The sequence below is a fragment of the Carcharhinus amblyrhynchos genome, chromosome 10, assembly GCF_965287045.1.
Source record: "Carcharhinus amblyrhynchos chromosome 10, sCarAmb.v2.hapA, whole genome shotgun sequence".
Lineage (NCBI taxonomy): Eukaryota > Metazoa > Chordata > Chondrichthyes > Carcharhiniformes > Carcharhinidae > Carcharhinus > Carcharhinus amblyrhynchos.
Window position 1 is genome coordinate 76,714,665 of NC_137333.1, and position 15,140 is coordinate 76,729,804.

The window sequence follows — 15,140 nt, forward strand, 5'->3', positions numbered from 1 at the left end:
CATAAGCTTATAGTGTTGTAAAAATCAGCCTGTTTTAACCCTTATACGGTGGACAAATAACTTTGAGTAGACGTCTTAATAGTACAAACAATATTTATTTAAACCCACATAATCAATCATCACCCACCTGACCAACAATAAGTTATCTTACAGAAAATGCTAGAATTCAAGTACAATACAAGACCTTGACTTAACTTTGTGTGACTGACAAATACCCAGACAGATACTGGCCTTTATCTGTGTGCTGGTCTTGGTAGTTGTCTGTGTAGTTTGGTCCTTTGCTCTGGTCTGGCATTCTGGCTGTAGTCTCTCTTTCTTCCTTCTCAGGTGTGGTGGCTCTCCTTTTGCTGGCGATGTTCACCATTGTTGTAGCTCGTTCGTGGGGTAAGAGAGAGAGAGAGATTCCTGGTTGTGCAGCATCCTTTATACCCCGTTTGGTTTCATGCCCTTTTTTTTGGCCATTGCCAATCAATCGATCAGGACTTGATCACCCTGATCGATAAGAGTCCAATCAGGTGCTACCACACCGATCTCTGGGTGTGTCCCCGGCAGCCATCTCCGTAGGTGTTGTAGGCACATAGGTCACATACCTTCCTCCTAAATAAGGATTCACGGTGCCTTTACGTCTGGCACACAACCCAGTGTGACCAGAAAGTCTCTTTCATCCTGGAGATAGCCCATATCCTGTGTATTCACTCATCAGGGTTGCAGCCTGTTTGTCTGTCTTTAAACTGCAGCCTGTCAGTTTAGTTTCTTGCCCAGTTGTCCCAGAGTGCTTTACAAAACGCCATTTAGATGGCCTGTTTGGCTACAATAGTTTTCACAAAGTTGGACTAACTTATCTGGTTTAAGAACAGGAATAATGGGTACAGCCTACTGTGCGAACTATAGGGTCTTCTGATGCTCAGCTTTTCCAGGTTTCTACCTTTTTCAATAGGGATTATTGAAGTGGTCACGCTCTAAAATATTTAGGCATAGCATCGAGGTCAACATAAATTTTAGTTTGTCTCCCCTTATTTTCCCAAGCCCTCCTTGGAGGACTTCAGGATTCATATGATGACTTTGTATAGTCCCCCCATGTTTAGCCTAAAGAACTCTAGCCAGTCCAGTCTAATGCATTGGAGTCAATCCCTCCGCATAAGGCTGAGTCTTTATCTCCGTACAATGATAAGTAGAAGTCGAGCCAACTGTTGCCTGTAAGTCACAAGGATAACCGTGGTGCCCTTTATCTGCAATGGTTCCTCTGTGTAGGTGGCAGCCTGGCCTTTGTGCTTTCTAAGTTCAGGCGGTGAATACAACCCAGAGACAATTATAAGCCTGCCTCCCAATAGTGGAGACTACAGTCCATTTCCATTTTAATGGGTGGCCACTTACTAATAAATCCACCATTATAGGGGCAACCTTTATGCTGGAAGTACAAATTAATTGCATTGTGTCTGGTTGTGAGCCTATCTGCAAGATATGGTCCAATACTGGCCTTGGTCTTTTTTCAAAATTGCACGCATTTTAACTGTCCCTGTACCTTAGCCTCAATTGTGATATTCTGCACCACTTCCAATAGTCTGGAAAAGGCTTCATAGGAGTCTGAAAGCAGTCCTCAACTTCCCTTAACTGCCTGGTGATGCCACTACGGCTCCACCACTGCCTGGGATGCTGGGATATTTACAGCTGAGGGATGGGCATTGCATAAGGCCCCTTTCCCAAACTGGAAGACACTGCTATCTGCAATTTTCTATAGTTCCTGATCTCTTTTGTCTACATTCTCCAATAATAAGGCTATCTCAGTGGCCTTCTTTGGGTTCTGACAATAATTTATTTTGGACTGTTACCTCATTCATTCCATAGACCAGCCTACCTTGCAACATCTCTGCACATTCCGCTCCTTTCTTTGTGTGATTTTGGCCTGGCCCTTTTTCCTCTTCGCAACACTTCATAGAATCAGAGAATTCCTACACTGCAGAAGGAGGTCATTCCACCTATTGAATCTGCACCAACTCTCTGATAGAGCATCTTATCCATAACCCAATGCATTTACCCTGCTAGCCTGCACATCTTGGGACACTAAAGGACAATTTTAGCATGGCTAATCCACCTAACCTGCACATCTTTGGACTGTGGGAGAAAACGGGAGCACCCAGATGAAGCCCACACAAACACGGGGAGAAACAAAAAACAATCGCTCAAGGCTGATGCTGTGAGGTGGTAGTGGTTACACTGTGCCGCCATGCTGCGCCTAATTTGCTTCTTAATCGATTTGGGATCATGTTTATTTAATCTGAGCTGCTAATAGAAGTGGCGAACTCCTTCTTCCATTTTTAAAACTGAAGTGTAAGTATTTTGTAGGCCCCAAACTATTTCCATCAACTGCTCTTTTAATCGTTGTTGATAGTTTTCCATCTATGTTATAGCCATTTTAAAATAAACTCTCCAATCGCTCGTCAGGCAGAAGTTTTAACAACTTTGTACCCATATCCTCATTAATAATAGGATATTGCATTATAAATATCCTTCTATCAATCGCATTAATTTTCAGTGGATTATTATTGCTGGTGCCCTGGATGAATCGGTAGGAGACGCTGTTGGTCGCAATCTACCTTGCTGAATTTGCTGGAGTGTGGGATCGAGCGGGATGGTACAAATTGCTGCCAATCCGACCCAATCCGGTCCGTTCTTTCCCGACCGGTCTTCGCAGCGCCGGCGGAGCGGCCGCTGTGATCTGCCTGTGATAGCTCCGCACCGGAGCGCAGGTAGCTGCCCTTTGCACTGATCCTCGCTCAGTACATGGCGGAAGGTATGTCCATGGTGTATTGTTGATGCAGGCGAGGAAGCCGGCGTCGGCTAGCGAACACTGATTTGCGGAAAAGGGATCAAAGATTGCAGTCTGTGCAGGGGCAACATCTGCAGAAACACCACAGCTGTCAGCTGAGATGCTTTGTGGGCAGATGTGCGAAATGTGACAATAACTCCTCGCGTTCTCCTGTATTATTTAGTGTAAGGGAGGCAGCTGTTTGTCTTTCAGTTGTGTTTACAATACATAGCTGGGAGAGGCGAAGTGTGACTGGTCGTAACATCTAGGATCTCCTAGAAGGGAACTGCAGTTTCAAAATCTCAATTGATTTTCTCCAAATATTGAAAAGTTGTGCGGGTTTCGAGAAGGACAAACAAAAGCACCGAAAAAAAAAGCCTGAAGAAAAATCTACTTGTGATTATCATGTTGGTTTTACTGGACATTGAAGGAACATATCAGTATCAGGCTCGTTAATAAATAGTCTAGTTATAATGCATTCATTATATTCTATTGCACAACTTCTTGGAGTTTTGACCATCAGCCTCAACCCCAATAACATTCTCTTTTGTTACAGGAATAATGTTGTTTTAACATCAAGAGAGTCTTGTTTTTCGCCAATAATTGTCCTTTCTGCTATTCCTGGTAAGTTATTTCTTGTCACTTAAGTGTGACACTATCAGTACACTAACTGCGTCCTGCAATTGATGTGGAACTAAGGCTGTCGTGTTTGAGATATAAAGCAGTCAAATTATCCATTACTTTGATCAGCTAATTCTTATCAGACGGACTCGGTTTCTGAAGAATAGCTTTCATTCTGGTAGGTGCCGTTCACGGTCTGTTTGATCTATACTGTAGTTGCAGACATAACGAATTAGTTATTTAATCGGTTCGTTCTGCTCCAAGTAATGGTAAAATTGGAAGTGAGGGAGTTATTTTGGCAGGACAACAATGGAGCAGTTTTATGGTGCTAGAGTTGGCCGAAGTGTCAGCATGCTTAATTTAGTGCTGTAAGATGTTAAATATGGAAGTGTTAAATCCTTAACTGTGTAGGTGCTCTGAATTAATGAAAAGTTGAAATAAATCTCAAGTGAGGTAATTTTCCCAATTGCATTAAAGGACCCTCCATAGTCCATTGTGAGATAATGACAACACAAATATTTAACATGTGCTTTTCTGATTTGCTAAGCTTAGTTGAATGTCGGTGTTGGTAATATCTTTAATTGACACTGCTGAATTGTCAGGACAATGCAGTTGCACAGTTTTCTGTATACAGATCTAGTGGCTGTCGTTGCACACCTTTCTTTAAACTTCTGCACAGATCCTGTCCGCTAATACCAACACATGAAAAGTAGGGAGTGATTCCCTAACCCACCAGACTGCACCTGTCCTGGAGAATAGCGTCTGGGCCTAAAAATCCATTATACATTCAGCATCGTACAATTTGCAATTTACCAGACCCTTCCTAATGGAACAAACAGGATGGCTGGGAGTCCGATTAGCATATTTAAAGTAGTATTTAAATAAGCATAGCCTGTTCAAATCTCAGCGTATGGAATTCACCTGCCTTCAGGCGCGATAAGTCACTATTGGTCTCCGCAAGCGGAGACCTGTTGCGATGGGTGTGCCAGGGGGCTGAGAGGCTACTGGAGCCCCTGGGTGGTCAGGGGCATGACCAGGTAATGACCATTAGGGTGTGCCCACCTGCCACTAGACAGTTGGGCACTGTCAGTGTGCCAGGGCACTGCCAAGGGGTGGAGCCTGAGTGGAGGCAATGGCAGGGGAGGTATGCATGGGCGAACAGTGACCACAATTCAGTAAGCCTCAAGGTACTGATGGATAAAGAAAAGTGTAGTCCTCAGGTTAAGGTGCTAAACTGGGGAAGGCTAATTACAATAGCATTAGGCAGGAAGGGAAGAATGTAGATTGGGAGCAGACGTTCGAGGGCAAATCCACATCTGGCATGTGGGAGGCTTTCAAATGTAAGTTGATAGGGATTATGGTGAGGATGAAAGATAAGTATGGCAAGTTTTGGGAACCCTGGATAATGAGAGATATTGTGAGCCTAGTCAAAGAGAAAAAGGAAGCATTTGTCAAGGGTAGGAGGCTGGAAACACATGAAGCAAGTGTGGAATACAAGGAAAGTAGAAAGAAACTTAAGCAAGGTACAAGGAAGACTAAAATGAGTCATGAAAAATCATTGCCCAGCAGGATTAAGGAAAATCCCAAAGCTTTTTATACATATATAAAGAGCAAGAGGATAGCCAGTGAGAGGGTTGGCTCACTCAAGGACAGGGGAGGGAATCTATGCATGGAGCCAGAAGAAATGGGTGAGGTATTAAATAAGTACTTTGTGCCAGTATTTACCAAAGAGAAGTTCTTGGTGGATGATTATTTTGGGAAAGAGTGTGGAGATAGTTCGAGTCATGTTGAGTTCGAAAAGAAGGAGGTATTGGGATTCTTGAGAAACATTAAGGTAGACAAGTCCCCAGGGCCTGATGTGATATACCCAAAAATACTGAGAGATGCAAGGGAGGAAATTGCTGGGGGCTTGAAGAAATCTTTGTATCCTCACTGGCTGCAGGAGAGGTCCCAGAAGATTGGAGAATAGCCAGTGTTGTTCCTTTATTTAAGAAAGGTAGCAAGAATAATCCAAGTACTTACAGGCTAACGCCATTGGTAGGGAAATTATTGGAAAGGATTTACTCTTGGAAATAAGTGGACGTATTAGCGAGAAGCAACATTGTTTTTGTAAAAGGAAGTTCATGTGTCACTAACGATTGAGTTTTTCGAGGAAGTGACAAAGATGATTGAGGGTAGATGAGACAAAGATGAGTGGATGTTGTCTGCATGGACTTCAGGAAGGCCTTTGACAAGGTCTCTCATGGCAGACTGGTGCAGAAGGTTAAGTCACATGGGATCAGAGCTGAGCTGGCAAGGTGAATACAGAACTGGCTTCGTCGTAGAAGACAGGGAGTAGCAGTGGAAGGGTGTGTTTCTGAGTGGAGGGCTGTGACAAGTGGCATTCCTCCAGGATCAGTGCTGGAACCTTTGCTGTTTGTAATATATAAATGATTTGGAGAAAATGTAACTGGTTTGATTAGTAAGTTTGCAGATGACACAAAGGTTGGTGGATTTGCGGATAGCGATGAGGACCATCAGAGAATACAGCAGGATATAGATCGGTTGGAGACTTGGACGGAGAAATGGCAGACTGAGATTAATCTAAACAAATGTGAGGTAATGCATTTTGGAAGGTCTAATAAGAATAGAAAATATACAATAAATGGCAGAACCCTTAAGAGTATTGCTTTGAGACAGGATTTACTCCCACTTGGAAATAAATGGACATATTAGTGAGAGGCAACATGGTTTTGTGAAGGGAAGGTCATGTCTCACTAACGATTGAGTTTTTCGAGGAAGTGACAAAGATGATTGAGGGTAGGGCAGAGGGATCTAGGTGTACAGGTACACGGGTCACTGAAAGTCGCAACGCAGATGGAGAAGAGAGTCAGGAAGGCATACAGCATGCTTGCCTTCATCGGCCGGGGCATTGAGTTTAAAAATTGGTAAGTCATGTTGCAGCCCTATAGAACCTTAGTTGGGCTGCACGTGGAATATAGTGTTCAATTCTGGTCTCCACACTACCAGAAGGATGTGAAGACTTTGGAGAGGGTACAGAAAAAAATTACTAGAATGTTGCCTGATATGGAGGGCATTAGCTATGAGGAGAGGTTGGAGAAACTTGGTTTGTTCTCACTGGAATGACGGAGAATGAGGGGCGACCTGATAGAAGTCTACAAGATTATGAGAAGCATGGACAGAGTGGATAGTCAGAAGCTTTTTCCCAGGGTGGAAGAGTCAATTACTCGGGGGCATAGGTTTAAGTTGTGAGGGACAAGGTTTAAAGGAGATGTACAAGGCAAGTTTTTTACACAGAGTCGTGGATGCCTGGAACTCGCTGCCAGGTAGGTGGTGGAAGCGAGTTCCAGGCATCCACCACTCCCTGTGTAAAAAAACTTGCCTTGTACATCTCCTTTAAACCTTGTCCCTCACACATAGTGAGTTTTAAGGGGCATCTGGACAAATACATGAATAGGATGGGAATAGAGGGATATGGTTCCTGGAAGGATAGAGGGTCTTAGTTCAGTCGGGTAGCATGGTCAGTGCAGACTTGGAGGGCCAAAAGGCCCGTTCCTGTGCTGTAATGTTCTTTGTTCTTTTGTTCTTTGGAGAGCTGATAGGCTGGGTCATGCAGCGATGGATTGAGAAGGCGGTCTTGATGGGGGGAAAGTGGGGATCCTGATAGGAGTATGTTGGCGATGCTGATTAGGGAGTCATGTTGGGGTCTTGGTGGGGAGCATGTCTAGAATGGGGCAGAGGAGATCTCTGGGGAAGAGTTGAAGGAACGTGCCATCGATTGGGGTTCTTGATTTTTGTGGTGTGAGGGAGGGGGTCTACCAGTGCAATCCGAGATAAGGCTGCCCTTGTGAAATGGTGCCCAAGCACTCAGGAGCTGAGCTCACTGCACTGGCATGTGTAGGTCCCTCTTCCCCTTCTCCACCACCACCACCCCCCCCCCCCCCCCCCCACCCCCCAACCAGCGCAAAATTCCCAACTCTGCAAAAAAAAGACTGTAATCCTTTCACACTCAATGTGGCACATTCCTGAGAGACCAGTATGGATCACCCTGTTATTTTTGCCATTATGACACATGGAAATTTTTGGGGGGAATCCCAACAGTAATTTGTTTTATAGATAAATATTGAATACCTGCCAGAGTATTTTCAGAAGCTTATCTTTCAAAAGGATATCAGATTCATTTAAATCTGGGACACAAAGTGGTCAAAATGTTGAAATGCCAATGGCCCGTGATGTAGAGTGACACCATGTAGCTTGCGCCTGTCTGTTTTCCCCACAGAAAGGGTTGGAAATCAATGGGTGGGCCACTGTTATGCACAAATTAACACTTAGGAAAGCATGGGCACAGACCAGAGGCCAGTCATTTGCCCACCCACTTGATTGCAGGGTATGTTGAATAGAATAGGAGTTTCAGGAGATGAAGGAAAATAAGTAAAATGTTTTTGAAAAATAAAAAAGTCTGATAGCAGATAGGAATTTTCACATGAGGAACAATTCTTTTGAGGAATACCAATAACTGGTTTTGTGCATTACTAGAGGCTTGCCTTAACTTCCACCATACTCACCTTTACTAGTTGTAAAGAACTCATAGGCTTCTTTGTTATAAACAAACGATAAGTTCAGCTGCACTTGCTGTTCTCCCTCTTGCCACCAACTCTTGTTTCCATGCTGACTCTCACTCTTACCTGAATCTCTCCTTCTTCCTAGTTTATTTCCCATCTGTCTTCATGGAGCTTAACGCATCCAGGAGATCCACCTCCTCCTGCTCCCTCAATCCCATGCTGACTGCCAGTTCTCTTTTTGTGCACCCCAACCGCACCCCCTCCCACCACCCACCACCATGCTAACAGACATTATAAATGGCCTGCTCTCCTCAAGTACTATTTCGCTACCTTTCAAAACAGCCATTATCATCCTTCTTCAAAAATAATCCAACCTCCAGTCTTTGCAAAGACCGCTTTCCTCTCCAAAAATCGCGAATGTGTTATTGCCTCTCAGATGCACACCGATGTCTGTTTGAAACTCCACAGACAAATTTATGCTTCTCTTTCAATGTCCCATAATGTACATTAAATGTAAGGCAACAATCATTAGAAATTACTGGTAAATAATTCTGAAGTTGCTTATTTTATGAATTGACCTGGCATTTCTCATTAATTAGGAACGCTGTTTAGTGATAGAATACAGAGATTTCAGTTGAAAAGAGACTCCACCGTTAATAAATAGGTGCACATTATGATGCTACGCTTGGGTATTTTGTAAAGAGATGCACATTTTTACGTGCTAGTTTGGTCACAGTGTGATTTTCTGTTGTTTTTATTGATTATTCAAATAAGTTGAAAGGATGTTAAAACCACAATCCAAAGCACAGCTTAATTCAACCTTTATTAAACAGTGCAATAAAACCAGAAAGAATTTGCATTTTAGCTCATTTGAAGATCTGTTAACATTCTTTTTACTAAGGGCATCTTTGTAAAAAAAACATTTTCATTGAACTCGTCTCCAACTGCACTCAATTAACAAATGGAAATTGAAGTCTGCAATCTTTTAAATTTAATTTAAACTTAAATTTAGCCTATTATTAATTGATTATTTTAAATGCAATGTAAACATCAGAAGCCCAGAAGCACCTTTGAGTCTGTGCTTGCTGCCTCTCTCTCAGCATTAATAAACTAAGCAGCCAGATTGACCAGCTGGGGGAAATAGCTTGCAGGTGTGCTAGTTTAGGAATGGGAAATGAAAGACAATTAAGTGACATTAGAACCTTCTCCTGAGGTTAGAGATTCAAATATCACAAGTTGAAACGCATTGAAGAAGGGGTGGTTGAGTTTTGGCCTCAGACAAGACTATCTCTATTAACAAATCACGAATTATTTATGTACTTTGAAAATAAATGTACTTCCCGACCAACAGTTGGAACTTTCTCTCACATGCAGGAGGTCAGATATTGAATTAATGTATCAGAATTCCCCACCAGAAAATTTTGACATTGATTCTGCATTCAATTGAGTGCATTCAGTTCCGCTCCAAATTGTCGGTGCATCATTTAACATCAAATGGTGCAATTTGGTGTGAGTCTTGTTTGCAAAAACAATATTCATTTGTCATCACCTATGTGCTCTTATTAATGACGTCACAATAATATGTGCAGTTGTCAAAGTTCCACTGATGTCAACACCAGTCAAGCAGTCCAGTGATGGTTGTTTATAAAATCCAAAACTTTGAAGACTACTTCTTTGTCCAGAGTTTGCTGTAATTGTCAACTTTAAATTCATCTTCAAATTGCTCCTCTTTCGGTCTAGCTCTTTTGGGAACACGTTTGCGCAATCTTGCTTTCCTTTCAGCTTCCAGCAGAAGGGAAGCATCGACTGGCATCACATTAAGTTTTTTAGGCTCCTTGTATCGGATATTGATAGTGGACCCATCAGGTCGAACTACCAAAACAGGATACAGTCTGGCATAGACCTGCCTTCCAAAGGGAATTACTGATGTTCTATTGGAATTGGTCCACCTGGGTAAGCTGACCAGGAAACACAGCAGGAAGCAATCTTTCAGAAGACACAAACCGCCACAGCCGCGCGCTGCAGCCCACAGCCCGGGTGCACTGCCTCCAATTTTTTCTGAACTGCGCACGCGCAGTTCAGAGATCTGGACGGTCCCACAGCGCAGACCGGATCAGAGCTGGCAAAAAGCGTAGAGGCATGCTGGAACGAGGATTCCGGCCCTTAGGCTCTGATTGGTAAAGTTGGGCACATTGTGTTCATTGAACTTCACTGCATGATGGGAGCACTTTTATGCTCAAAGATCATCACAGCTTGTTAAATTTGTGGAAGCAATCATTAGGCATCAAAGGAAATCATTAGGCATTAAAACGATCAGGAGGATATCAATGCAACTTTTCTACATGTTATGATTCAGAAAATAAACAAATTTTATTGTTTTATTATCAAAGTTTTTTCTCTCCCTCAACTCATCCATTGCATAGAAACATAGAAAAATAGGAACAGGCGACCATTTGGCCCTTCAAGCCTGCTCCGTTATTCATTTTGATCATGGCTGATCATCTAATTCAGTACCCAGATCCCATCTTTCCTCATATCCCTTGACCCGTTCGTCTCAAGTGTTTTAGCTAACTGCTTCTTGAAAACATTCAATGTTTTGGCCTCAACAGCTTTCTGTGGCAATGAATTCCACAGGCTGAGCACTCTCTGGGTGAAGAAATTTTTCTTAATCTCTGTTCTAAATGGACTATCCTGTATCCTCAGACTATGATCCCTGGTTCTGGATACTCCCATCATCAGAAATATCCTTCTGGCATCTATCCTGTCTAATCCCTTTGGAATATTATTCTTCTGTACTTCAGCAAATACAATCTTAACCAATTCAATCTCTCCTCATATGCCAGTCATGCATTTCCAAAACTGCACACAATATTCCAGGTGTGGCTTCACCTGACTCTATATAATTGTATTAAGACGTCCCTGTCTTGTAGTCAAACCCTCTTGCTGCGAAGACCAACATATCATTTGCCTTTTTTACTGCCAGCAGCATCTGCATGCTTACCTTCAGGGACTTGTGTACCAGGACACCCAGGTCTCATTGCACATTCCCCTCTCTAACTTATGACCATTCGGATAGTAATCTGCTTTCCCATTTTTGCTACGAAAGTGGATAACCTGACATTTATCCAAATTATACTGCATCTGCCAATCATATGCCCTTTCACTCAACTTGTCTTTTCACACTGAAGGATCGCTGCATCCTCTTCACAGCTTACCCTCCAGCCCAGTTTTGCATCATCTGCAAATTTGGAGAGATTGTATTTAATTCCCTTATCTAAATCAATATATATAGTGAATAGCTAGGTTTCCAGCACTGATCCCTGTGGTACCCCACTAATCAATGCCTGCCATTTGGAAAATACTCATCATTCCTACTGTTTGTTTCCTGTCTGCCAACCAGTTTTCTATCCATCTCAATACACTACTCTCCAATCCCATATAATTTAATTCTACATGCTAATCTCTTATTGGGACTTTGTCAAAAGCCTTCTGAAACTCCAAATGATCACACCCACTGGTTTCCCCTTATCAACACAACTAGTTGCATCCTCAAAGAATTCCAGTAGATTTGTCAAGTATGATTTCCCTTTCATAAATCCATGCTGGTATGTAACCCCTTCCCTCCAGCAGCTCTGCTGTGCTGACTCTGCCAAGGTGACTCGCTCTGGGGGGCGGGGGGGGCGGGGGGGGGGGGGGGGGTGGAACAAGGTAAGTATCAAAGTAAATGTGACACCATTAAGAAATTAGGATGCAGAGGAGGTAAATTTCAAAGTATAGCATGAAATGATAAAACATAAAACATGCAAGTCACTAAGGCTCTGCAATAATCTTGGGCCTTAACAGCATTGCCCCCCCCCCCCTTTTCCCCACCACCACTGCATCGCCCCCACCACCATTCCCAGTTCTGGGCCTAAATCCCGCCCCCCCCCCCCCAGTCTCAGGCCTACACCCTCCAGTACTCCAGTAATCCCCAAGTCTCAGTGCCTGCACACCATGCGATGTTTCCCCATCTGCCCCCCCAAACAGTGCCAAAATCTGCAAACTTCATTCCCATCCCTCAGTCTCAAGGCCTATATCCATTTCTGGATTATACACCCCTCCCCAGTCTCAAGGCCCACATCCTCCATAACGTCTCTACCCAAAAGTCTCGAGACCTACATGCCCTACCATCCCCCCAGCTTCAAAGCATACATGGCCCAACACTCCTCAACGTCAAAGCCTACACTTACCACCCTTCCTAGGCCTGGACCTCTTCACCCTCTGCTGACCTTTGCACCTGAACCTTCAGCCTCCTGCCAAACCTCAGCCTCTCCTCCATCACCCTGCCACCCAATTGTTGGCCCATGTGATAATTTTATATTGAACAGTATGTAAATCTGGTTTAACATCTTAAATGCTTGGAAGGGAGCTCTCATTCATCATGGAATGGACCAGTCACCATTTAAGTTTCTGAATAGTATATAAATAGTATACAAAACTAATGCTCTGGGTTTAAAAGTCTCACCGCCAGGATTTCACATATATTGTAAGATAATAATCTACTGTGTATTATTAACAACTTGCAGATTTGATGCAATGAAAAGTGCCTTAGGACATTTCTGAGAGATCTAATATTAACACAGATTTCTGTCAAATTTTGACTGACAATACTCCTGGTACATTTGCATTATGCTAAAAGCACTATATAAATTCACATGTTATTGTTTTGTGAACCAATTAGTAATTTTATTTGGAAAATTGTTTAATGCACCCGTTCTTTCGGGTCTTTGCACCCAGTGCTATTACATTCACCAAAGTGATTTGTGCACTGACCCTATGGCGAACACTCTATCAGCTGGGATTTAGTAAAATCTGATATATGAAACTTTACAGTCCTTTATTACTTAAGGCATCAGTTCAATGCTTTCTGCTGAGCGCTTTGATGCTGATCATGTTGTTGATCACCAATTATGTCAGTTGAACACTTAACCATTTTGAAGGAAAATAAATGTTCACAATTGATGAGGTTTGAGTGTGTCATTTCAGGTCAGTGATTTCATTTGATCACTGTTAGATGTCAAATTATGACCAAAAAATCACTTCGGAATGCAGATTATCACAGACGAGTACAAATGAGCACAGAACGATGTCAAAATTTTTCACTGTACTAACATGCATTAGACTTTTGGAAAATTGTGTCTCACCCATTACTTTCAGTGAAATGATTCCCATTTAGTCTGGAACCATTGTTTAAAACTTGTGATCTAAATTTGATAGCTTCTGAAAACTGGCATCGGAATAGCGATACTGTATAGGCAATGGGCCAACTTTATGCTGTCTGTTCATTTGAATAATTTCTGCGTACAGCCGGGGTGAACCATTCTGCTCATTAGCTTCATGCAGTGTTCCCAAAATTGTAACTTCGTAACACTGTTTAAAACTAGCTGCACCTCTTTAAAAGGGTGCTGCATTCTGACTTTCAATGAAGTTGTCAGTCTTGCAAGAAATGACTATGACTTGGGAAAGTTTGGAGAATGGCACGATGTCGGAGAGAGGACTTCAAATGACTTCAGTCATAATGTGACATCTAACAGTGATCAAATGAAATCACTGACCTGAAATGACACATTCAATGCTGCATTGGAGGCCTTGGTGGTGGAAGTGGAAAATAGGAGAGATCCTGTAATTGTATGGGCCAGGAGGTCTTCCAAACGCACACATAAGGCACATAACAGGGGAGTGAATACCAGGAGCCAAGCGCAATGAATGGAATGCAGTATCAAAAAAATTCAATGCTCTCACAAGAAGCTAATGTTAGTGAATGCCTCTTCAAATGTCATATCCTACCAAATTCACCACTAGCTTCTGATTCTGCACAAATCACCACAGTGCCATATTACTTACCAACAATCTCTGTCAATCAGATACCAAATACTCAAATGCTTTACCTTACCCTCACATACTTAGCACTGCAACAAGCCTCAGATTAAATTCTCGCAGTTATTCAACCATGCCAGCCACATCAACCAAGCAGGTTGCATGACATTTATTGAAACATTTCCCACTCTCTTGCAAAGCAAGGTCCATTTATGGTGTCTATGGACACCATTTTAGAGCACTGAGAGCAGTTATAGCACCCAGAAAATGGGCACTAATGAATCTAATTTCTTACTTGCAGTGTCTAACTAGGAAGTATGTTAGAATAGTTATTTCAATATCAGGTCATCTATGGAAAGTGAAGTAAAGAAAGACAAAGAAAGATGGGATTAAGAGAGAGAGAAATAAGAGGCAGGAAGAAAAAGTTTACATTTAAAAAAAATTCTAGCAATATTTAAATCAGAAGGAATGAGACTCCATGGTTGTAAAAGTTCATTTTCAATGACAGAGGAGTTGTTTGGAAGTAATTAGGACTTATCATGCTATTACAAATTCATTTAGAGCAGTAATTTCCTCCTGAATGTTTAGTGGATATTTAGCATGTAATTACTGCAATTTCAGGCCCTATGTCTTTCAATAGGAAGCACCTAGTGAGATAATATTAGGGCAAAGCTTTTAGAGGAGAAGAACCAATTGGACAGCAGCTTTCTGCTTTCTGCATTTAACTGTGACTGTGCAGTTACTGGACATTGCTGCCCAATTTACCCTTTGATAACGGTGAGCGTTCGTAGCTTCACTCTTTTACTGCAAAATCTGGTTCACTGTAATTAAACTGCATTTTGAGATTCAGTTTAAATGTGGGTTTCGTTACAGCGGTTTTATGCATTTTTATATAACCTATGTTTCTGATTTATTAATGTAATTTGAAAGGAGTGCATATGGATGCATCAGTTTACCGGATGTTCTTCTGTAGTTGTTGTTGATGTAGGAAAGTGCTTTTGATTTTTCTGTATATATGCTGACCCAGATAGTGTTGTGATAATAGGTTTGCAAGTAATCTGATCTCCAAGCACTTCTCTCCTGTTATTGAAAATAAAATCTCATGTGATTTTGAAGACAGCCTATTTTGAGAACTGAAATAAAAAAAGGCTGGAAATACTCAGAAGGCCTGTTAGCATCTGGGGAAAGAAACAGTTTTCAAATCAGTGATAATTTACTAGAACTGAAGGAAGTTAGAAGTGCAGTGGGTTTTAAGCCTGTGTAAAAGGGAAGAACATAAGGCAAGATCTGTAATC

The 15,140-nt window shown here is 42.2% G+C and overlaps 1 protein-coding gene across 7 annotated transcripts in view; it reads left to right on the top strand.

Moving 5' to 3' along the window:
- The first annotated feature begins 3,351 nt into the window (after positions 1 to 3,351).
- The window catches only part of LOC145349086 (microtubule-associated tumor suppressor candidate 2-like), a 453,839-nt gene continuing 442,050 nt past the window's right edge, over positions 3,352 to 15,140 (top strand). For 4 of the 7 annotated variants that reach the window (XR_013888055.1, XM_080197409.1, XM_080197414.1 and 1 more), the window contains exon 1: positions 3,352 to 3,430. The gene's annotated coding sequence lies outside the window, so the exon portion shown is untranslated. The remainder of the gene's footprint in view (positions 3,431 to 15,140) is intronic. The other 3 variants (XM_080197410.1, XM_080197411.1, XM_080197413.1) reach the window with 3 other exon arrangements.